Raw genomic sequence first — 10095 nt, 5'->3', positions numbered from 1 at the left:
AATCCGAAGACTGACATGGCTGCTGCTGGCACATTGCAAACTCCCAACCATGGATTACCTTTCTACCTAGATGTAAGCAACACCAAGAACAGTGTGAGTGGGGTGCTGTATCAAAAACAGTGCCAACAAAGGCGAGTGCTGAGTTACTGTAGCGCTCCTTTGGACAAAGTTGAGCAAAGATAAGCACCCTGCGCACAATTTGTGGCAGGGCTGGCTAAAATGATAGAAAAAACACAGCATCTGGTGATGGGACACCCACTACACATCCTGACAAACCACTCTGTGGTGGCTTTCATTACTTTCTCTGCATTTACTTTTTCAGCACAGAGACAAAACAAATTACTCAAAATTCTAACTGCCCCCAACATTGTACATGAACACAAAGGAATAAACATGGCTGAGCTGGTGGGGGAGGGGGAGCCTCATGAATGTGTCCCAAGGGCCTTGACAGATGACAAGGTGAGGGAGGGTTTGAGGGACATCCCTTTAGACAACCCTGAATTGACACTTTTTTGTGATGGATGTTGTTTCAGGACAGAACAGAACGTGCTGTCTGCAGGATTTGCAGTGGTAAGCCAAACAGAAAGAAAATTTACAACAGTGATTACAGAAAAACTACATGACAGGCCTTCAGCACAAAGGGCTGAAAAGGCGATCTGCTGTAAAAGAGAGTTTTCCCACGAAATGTCAAGTGAACCACCAACAGTGGGTTTTTTGTCAGACCACATCTGCAGTTTCTTCATCACACAATCAGAAACGCACACACACAGTGGTTTCTCAGCTCACTTCCTTTAGTCACAGTCTGTTCTAAGAAAATTGGCTTCAATAAATTCTTCTTGTCCAGTAAACAGTCTTTCTGTCTTACTTTACAAACATCTCACAAATCTATACAATTATTCACTTAAATTTAAATAACACGAATATTAGACATAAAAGGAAATAATTAGGAAAAAAAAAATAGCCAAAATGATTAAATTATGTGATTGCATAGTGATTTTTCTTAAAGGATCCCTTTTATGCTCAATTACAGATTCATAATTTTGAGGGTCAGCTAGAATAGGTTTACATGAATTAATGTAAAAATAAATCATTATTTTTCTAATAGTTATTCCATATAATAAATACAAATTGTGAAATGATCTTACTATGACAAATAAAAAAATAATATAAAAAAAAATAATAATAAATAATATAAAAACTTCCATGTTTGGTGTCATTTTAAATGTCTAGGTGAGCTATGACAGTGAAGGACGAGAGAGGACCAGGCTTGGGTTTTATTTTGTGGTTTGGTTTTGTTTGTCCACGGCAGTCGACCGTGGGGGGGCTGTCGCGCTGTTGTGTTTATTTTATTATTAAAGATTTCATTTGAATGTCCACTGGTACCCGCCTCCTTCCCATGATTGTGAAGTTTTTATATGTGACCCTTCACAGAAACCAGTGACACAAGTCGGCAGCACGACTTTCGAGCAAAATGAGAAAGAAACGGTTTTATTTTTTTCAAAATTGGTGATTTTCGTTTTTTTGCAGAATCTGTTAGTTGAGATCATGAAGAAGCCTTTCCGTGTTTGAGATAGCAGTATTGGTATATTTAAAATAATAATAATTCATTACATTTATATAGCGCTTTTCTAGGCACTCAAAGCGCTTTACATAGTCAGGGGGTATCTCCTCATCCACCACCAGTGTGCAGCATCCACCTGGATGATGCGACGGCAGCCATATTGCGCCAGAACGCCCACCACACACCAGCTTACTGGTGGAGAGGAGACAGAGTGATGAAGCCAATCAGTGGATATGGGGATTGTTAGGAGGCCATGATGGTCAGAGGCCAATGGGCAAATTTTAGCCAGGATGCCGAGGTCACACCTCTACTCTTTTCGAAAGGCATCCTGGGATTTTTAATGACCACAGAGAGTTAGGACCTCAGTTTAACGTCTCATCCGAAGGACGGTGCTTGTTGACAGTATAGTGTCCCCATCACTACACTGGGGCACTAGGACCCACACAGACCACAGGGTGAGCACCCCCTGCTGGCCTCACTAGCACCTCTTCCAGCAGCAACCTAGTTTTCTCAGGAGGTCTCCCATCCAGGTACTGACCAGGCTCAGCCCTGCTTAGCTTCAGTGGGAAACCGGTCTTGGGCTCCAGGGTGATATGGCTGCCGGCCAAAAAAAAAGCGTAAAGTTTGAGGTTGAAATCAGTTTGTTTTTCAGAAATTTTAGCATGCAGTAGGGGCATGTCATTGTCTGTGTGTATTTTCATACTGGATAAGCCGGCTTTTGTTTCTTTTGTTATTGCCCCCGACCCTTTAAGGGAAAGCGTGACAAGCGGGACGCCGCAAAGATTATCGCAGACGAGCTGAACCGTGGCCGTTACATCGAAAATGTTTTGAAGTACTTCTTGGACAAGCCAGATTCTTATAAATAAGGGCTCACTGATTCTGGAGACGATCTGACCGACGATGAAAGCGGCATAATAAGACTGAATAATAGCCCTAATCTACAACTGAGCGGAGATGAAGACGAAGAAGAATGTATCGGTTGGACCGTAAGATATCAAAGGCTATATCAATAGTAACATTTGATGGGGATAAAGACAAAGAGAAAGTGTGCTCAAACGAGATTTTTTGGAGGCAACGAATCATTAAATCATTAAAATTTTCCTCTCAGATCATTTCATATGATCATTATTTCTAGTATTATCTTTGGGGCCTAATTATTTTAGGATTGAATAAGCCTTGAACTTTGAAAGTTTAAGTAAACCTATTCTACCTAATTTATTTATTATCCATCTGAATATATTCTATTCAGACTTATTGCGTTTTACCCCTCTTTCTTACTGTTTTCGTTATACACTTAACCACTATTGTTTTATTTATTGATTTCCTCTATTTAATTTCATTTTTGCTTATTTTGCCCATTTATTACTTTTTAATTTTACTTTTTCTTACCATTTCTTTCCTCTTTGTATCCTAGTTTGGGAACGACACACCTGAGCCCTAAAAGGAGACATTGTTATCCCTCACTACGAGTTCAAATAAATTAGAAAGACAACTCTCTTTCATTTAAAGTTTATTTAGTTTGATTAGTTGTGCAGCAACTAAAACAACGCTCTCCTCGTAGTTGAGATAACCGCAACTGAGACTTACTGTCTCCGTCCCATCTCTCCTTTCCTTTCCTCTTCACTTTTAACATGTGTAATGACATGTAAGAACAATCAATCAATTCTAAGTGAATGAAATACACAATCGTGTCAAAGAAGACAAATCATCCTTATGAATTTGATTGTAATCCACCTCTCCTTTGTTCTTCCTAACGTGCATACATTTGGAAGCGCAATCCAAGTTTTAGCATCTCATCTAACGTTGAGATCAATTGCCTTCGCAGCCTCCCTGATGAGCGGTCCAACTGTAAGGTGTACGGTGTCAATCCTGTCAGACTAAGGAAAGAGATATCAGCATTATTATTGTATTCTTTTGTCCAAAACAAGAGATTTAATAATATTTTTTACCTTTTTGATAACATTTAATTGGGAAAAATTAATTTTCCTCATTTGAAAAAACATACATTTTTGATTGTCATTGAATTAGTTTTTCACCTCTTTCTCTCTTTTCCTCTTCCTCATTAGTGTGACAAAATCTTCGCATCTCTAGTCTACTTAGATACCCTGAGACCAACACCGTTATCACCACTCTTTTCTAGTGGTTCACAATCACTGGTTCAACACTTAGTTGTCCCGCAACACATAGGCTTTTACTCCACACAGATCTGTGTCAGTCTCTCTTCTACCCAGCACGCCAACATGCCACAGACTGCAGACCCCATTGCCCATAGGGAAGATGTGAACACTTGGCTGAGAGGCATGACAGACAGCCTCGCTCCAAAAACATTTGAACTGTTATTATTTTTAGTATTAATCCTAATCCTTAGAAGATTCCTGACACAAGATTCAAGCCAGAACAACAACCACGGGGAGCTAGTCAAGATCACCAGCTCACTAAGCTATGCCTTCACAACCCAGCTGAAACTGAGTGACAAGCACATCACCCACCTTCAAGATCAGCTGACACGTGCTCAACATCGCATAGACAAGCTGGAAGTGAAAGTTCAAGATCAACTCAAAGCACCCAGCGAGAGGGAGCAGGAAACTACGGAACAAGTTAAGAAGCTCCAAGCAGCCCTGGCAGCAGCTCAGCTCGACCAGCAACATGCAACAGCTGCTCAGAAAGACCTGGTAAACAGACTCCATGCCGAACAGCTACTAGAGAAAGCCAAGCTAGACATCAGAAACAAGAAATTAGTGCTTTGGAAGAACACCTTGAAAGGTACAGAATTGAAATGGACAATCTGACCCAACAACTAGACGATACCAACGATGAGCTCTACGTTGTCAGAAAAGAACTCCAATATGCTTACAAGCAGAGAAAAGAGCCAAGGAAAGAGAAACATCTCTTAGCCTCATCACTGCTGAGCATAGCAGAGTCCCATGTCCAAGAACTGGCATATGACGAAAGAGCGAAGGGCCACAACCCAAAACCTCATCTGCCTTCGCCATCCAACCCTTTCCTGCCAACGAAAGAAAACCTCCCATCCAAGACCTTAGAGCTGCACAAGGGATGACCATCAAACACCTCAACAAGCTGTCTGAAAACATCAGCAGGTTCAACCCGAAATCCCCAGAGCACCACGACATCCAGGCTTACCTGCAAGATATTGAATTTCATCTGGAAATGAGACCACATGTGACTGACAGAGACCGGTTATACCTCCTTAGAGCCACATCCAGTCCCGAGGTACGAAACTTTCTAGAACGACAGCCCAGTCAAACTACCAGCAACTTTGTGAGGTCCTGATTAAAGAGTTTACAGACCCAGGGTCTGAACATGGACTGTTGACTGCCTTGGAAACCAAACAAGGTCAACAAGAGATTCCACAAACGTACTACAACCGACTCCGACAAGCATACTTTGGTGCACACAACAAGCCTGACCTTGAGGAGGATGTGAACTTCAAAAGCCTCTTCCTAAAGAATATGCACCCTGGAGTCAGCCACCATATAGGTGTCATGGCCTGTCCACGACCTATAACAAGCAGAAGATGGCCTCAAAAAAGGTAACTGAACTCCCAAACTCTGGAACTCTGTTAACAAAGACTCAAGCCTTGCACTGGATGACACCCATTGGCATCACAACACTAGAGTCTTCCAACAAGAGCACAGAGAACGTGACACCCATGTACACAACCGTTTTCAGCCCAACCGTTGGAAAAATCCATGGGACCAGCCACGCTTCTCAAGAAACCAAAAGGATAAGAACAACTGGAAACCTAACCAGACATCCAAAGGTAATCACCGGACTCATCGGAGCAACTCGGGTGGGTAAGCGACAACAAAACCCACCTCAGCACCACTCAGACATGTACAGTGCTGAGTATGCACAAGAACATGACAGCTTACCATCAGAAGACATAGAACAAGTCATGAGACAACTAAAAGAGTTCCTTCAAGACCAGTTACATGCATATGACCACAAAGTTGAGTCATGCTTGCAGTGACCAGCGACAGAACTGAAGGCCGGTGATCACCTGGTGCACCACATCAGAGATGACAAGCACCTGTTCAACAACGACCCAGAACGAACAAGTCTTTCACGGCCAACCGTTGATGAAAAATCTGATGTACTAAAGAAAATCACCTCAGTAACCCAACGCTCACTAACAAACTGTCAAATGAACTCCAACTCCAAGAACCACATTCCTGTCTGTGCAACAGCAACCACCAGAGCACAGAAGGTCAGAAAGTCTGCTACAGCCAGAAGGCATCACAAGAAGTTTTTCAACCCAGCTTCGCACAGCCATGCCAAACTGCCTCCGACTGTCTGCTAAAGAACTTCCTGTCTTGCTGGACTGACCCCCATTAGACCAAGGATACGCCCTCATCCAAGCCAAGGATGCAGAGATCCAGTCTTCAGTGACACACTAGACAAGGGGGGAGACAACACAGACTGAAACAGATCTGACCACGCTTGCACTACACCATCAACACGCACAACATTACCTACACCCAGAGGTAACCACATCTACTGATAACACATTCAACAAACGTATTCTTCTCACAGGTAGAATGTCCAACTTTTAGCATAGCAAAGTTACATATACCCACTATGAAGAAACGTGCAGCCATCCTCACAATAGGTAGAACACCTGACACGAAGTTAAGGTACATGACACACTAGCTGCACATGACATACTAGCTCATTAGTAGTTGGAAGCCATGCTAGGAAAACCCACAGCAGCTTTGTTTAGTTTTGTTCTTCTTTTACCTGTCCTTCTCCTTCCCCTCTTTCCTGAGTAGATGAAACACCTAGACACCCTGCAAGGGTCGAAGGTCTGAAATTAGGATTGAATCGCCACACCTAATATCCATCAGCCACTCTAAACTGAATGGAAGCCAGAGAGCTCCATGGATGATAGGTCAATTCATTTAATTGACAATCAGGCTACTAGAAAACTAACGGTAAACAATTAAATTAAGGCAACCTAGAAGAACCAAACAAAGTTGATTGATGAATCAAAATAAAACAACAATTTCCAAAACGATCTAAACTATCCTCAAAGTGCTAAACTACATTGACTAATTGAACTTAACTACGTGTACCTAAATAAACTGATGCCTGCACTAGTACAGTAACTGTCATGGAGGTGTTGTCTTGTTGTTTGCTGTGTTTGTCTGCTTCTTCTGCCTTTGTTTCTCAAGCGATCAATGATGTCTTCAGCTAAACACCTCGCCGATTGAAAGGGGGAGATGTAGTGTATCAGACCCGAACCAGACAAGTTAAAGAGTCGATCAGGACTGTAGTTGAAACACGAGCCAAATTCCAGGAGGTTGTAAATCATTCCTAGTGCCACAATTCAGAAGCAAGATAACCAACCAACCAACTCTTTCACAGAACAGCTTTCAACATTAACACCAATAGAACAATTATTGACAATTTCAATTCGGAGAAGAGATTGTCAAATTTAGGGCAAGTAATTAAGATGCAACGCCGGCCAGCACATGTAAACCCATGAGAGTAATAAACAAGATCCTTGGATTGACCCCCCCCCCCCCCACCTAGCAGAACCAGACTGAAATTCCTAAGGGGACCTTTTAACCTCTGGTCCCCACAGAACATCTTTTGTCAGAGAATGGCACAAGAACTGTCTCTTAATGATCTCAAAAAGATTTAATAAATGAATATCAGTCCTTTGCTTAACTCCATATTCATTTATATGTAATCCACACATTTGACTATCATGTTTATAATCACTTATTGTGTATGTCTTTTAATAACTATTGGATAGCTTATTTATGTTTAGTATGTATGTGTTTGAATCTGTTAGCTTGAAACCGTCCTGACCATCAGTTATTTGTCATCTTGATATAGGAATCATGTCCAAAATTATACCCTGCAAGAGCGGGAAAATTCGGACAACGTGTTTGATAAGACATGATTTATAATACCCCAAGCAAAGACAATATCTAATTGGTCAAGACAACATTTGAGGTTTGGCCAAAAGGCCAGTTTAAATACTCAGGACAAAATCAAATTCTGTTTTTTTTAGCTTTGCTTCTTAGCTTTTGCTATTATTCATGCCTGCTTTTAGCTTTTAGCTTGCGTTTAGCTTTTAGTCATGCTTTTAGTCATCACTGTTAGCGTTTCTTTGAGCGCAGTTCCAGCGTGCTTCGGCCTGCACGCCTGCTGCTACTTAGGCACGATGAGAAGAAACACCACCTAGTGTCGTCAAACTTTACTTCTGTTCTTTTACTTTAGTTTCTTTACTTTTCCGTTGAGAGTTTCATGTTCTGAATAATTTTTTAATGCCCTGTCTCAGAGTCTGACCACGAATGCCCGTTCAACTTCAAACAGCCCACACAACTCCGCGTCTTCAGCCAACGCCCAACCACGGGCTTCCCAAGACGTCACTTCAGCGACTACTGAACTTCCAGCCAATCAGCGACATCGGGAAACCCCCTTTCAACAACAACAAAGGGAACCCCTTTACACAGTAGACGCCCCTTTACTCATTCAGGAGCTCAATGCTAATTAAGTGACTGATGGCTGTTCATGTCTATGCAATTTCACGTATTGGTGTAAACTTGGGATTCCACATTTTTGTTCTCTTAAACTTCTTAAACATTCTTCCCTAACTTTCTATCTTCCTGCAACTTTTATGAATATGTGAGTGCGTGTGCTTATGTGTTAGATTAGTTTATATGTCTTAGATTTATCTAATAAAGCCTTATTCATATTGAAAAGAGAAGTATCTTGTCTTTTGTGCTTACAAGTTAAGATGGATTGACTGAGAGAAGAAACTGTTCCTGTGTCTGGTCGTTCTGGTGCTCAGTGCTCTGTAGCATCGACCAGATGGCAACAGTTCAAAGAGGGAGTGTGCTGGGTGTGAGGGGTCCAGAGTGATTTTGCCAGCCCTTTTGCTCACTCTGGATAAGTACAGTTCTTGAATAGATGGGAGAGTTGAACCGATGATTCGCTCAGCAGTCCGGACTACCCTCTGTAGTCTTCTGAGGTCAGATTTAGAAGCTGAGCTGAACCAGACAGTTACTGAAGTGCAGAGGACAGATTCAATGATGGTGGAATAGAACTGTTTCAGCAGATCCTGTGGCAGGATGAACTTCCTCCTACAACCTCCACCTCTACAACCATTAAAGACGTAATCACACAGGGTATGTCGCAGGTAGGCAGTCTGTAGCCATCAAGTAGACCAGACAACTAGAGGCTGAAACTGCATGAGATTAACATGCAAACTGTATCCAGATGCTGTCCACTTACACATTGAAAAGACAAGTGTAAACGCACTTCTGATCCGAATGTTGTCCGTTTAGCGTGTCCTGGTTCAGAGGTAGTCGAGGACGGATTGTGATCAGGGGCCCGTTCTTCCGTACGGCGCTTATTACATCCGAGATCAAATGACACATCCAAGATGATATCATCGTGCTAATCATGATCCGGCTAATTGGGTTCTTCGAACACACCTGTTGTGTATGATTAGTATCGCTGGATTGAGTTATCTGAGATAATTGCACGTTCATGTGTTGGCTTAAAAGGCGATATGTATCGATACTCGAAACCATGATCAGCAGTGCAGCGATTGGCTGGTGGCAAGACGGCAATGTAATGACGTCATATAATTTAAAATGACACCCGACGAAAAACTTGACAAATTTCTGGACTTTTATAAGGAAACAGCCAAGCAAACAAAACTACATAAATGTTATAATAGATACATGAAACAGATAATAGATGCATGTTTTTATTTTATTAGAATTTTTTTTATGATTCCCAATTATTTAGATTCGCAATTTATAATAGTTGTACAGTCTTTACATTTTTATTTCAATGTAGAAATTATCTATTCATTTCATTTTATATTTGGACAGATTTGACAGCATTAATAAAAGTTTCTTAAGGGTCAATATCATGTTATATGCATCTCCTGCGCTCCATCAAGCCACTCTTATAATAGCAGTCATCACTCAAAATAATGCACGACTCTATTATCTGTATAGCATGTGTGTAAGACTCTAATACTATTATGAAGTAATAATTTTATGACAAATAAATATTTCAGTGAGTAAAACTGGCTGTGTCTATAGTAGGCTGTTATGGACTACACAGCATTTTTATATTATTTTTAAATAAATTTTTTAATGATTATTATTTTAAATTATTGTCCCTGGATCAGTACGATACTCTTGTAATAAAGTAGCGGTGGTAGCAGACATATTTTGAGTATCAGTTCTGGTTGAAAAGAAGCGATCAAATCCTGTTTACATGAAATAAGCTGCTCTCGAGCAGGTTTAAGATTACGGACCTGTTGCTATGACAGCAGTTCCGGGATGAGCTTCGAAGAACCAAACGATCCAAGATCACGCCAAATCGTCAACATTCAAATCCAGCTAACTGAGTTAGCGACGTACGAAGAACGGGCCCCAGATCTCAGAGTAATGTAAACGCAGGTCGACGTTACACAAAACCCAGTCCCCTCTCTCTCTCCCGAACTGTCAGAAGAAAGATGGAGGACACCAGGCTTTGGAGCA

The 10095-nt window shown here is 41.4% G+C and overlaps 1 pseudogene; it reads left to right on the top strand.

Moving 5' to 3' along the window:
• The first annotated feature begins 393 nt into the window (after nucleotides 1–393).
• LOC132099283 (uncharacterized) lies at nucleotides 394–5115 on the top strand (annotated as a pseudogene).
• The last annotated feature ends 4980 nt before the right edge of the window (nucleotides 5116–10095 follow it).

The sequence above is a fragment of the Carassius carassius genome, chromosome 22, assembly GCF_963082965.1.
Source record: "Carassius carassius chromosome 22, fCarCar2.1, whole genome shotgun sequence".
Classification (NCBI taxonomy): domain Eukaryota; kingdom Metazoa; phylum Chordata; class Actinopteri; order Cypriniformes; family Cyprinidae; genus Carassius; species Carassius carassius.
Note: the sequence above shows the minus strand (reverse complement) of the source record. Positions and strands in the feature narration are given on the sequence as shown.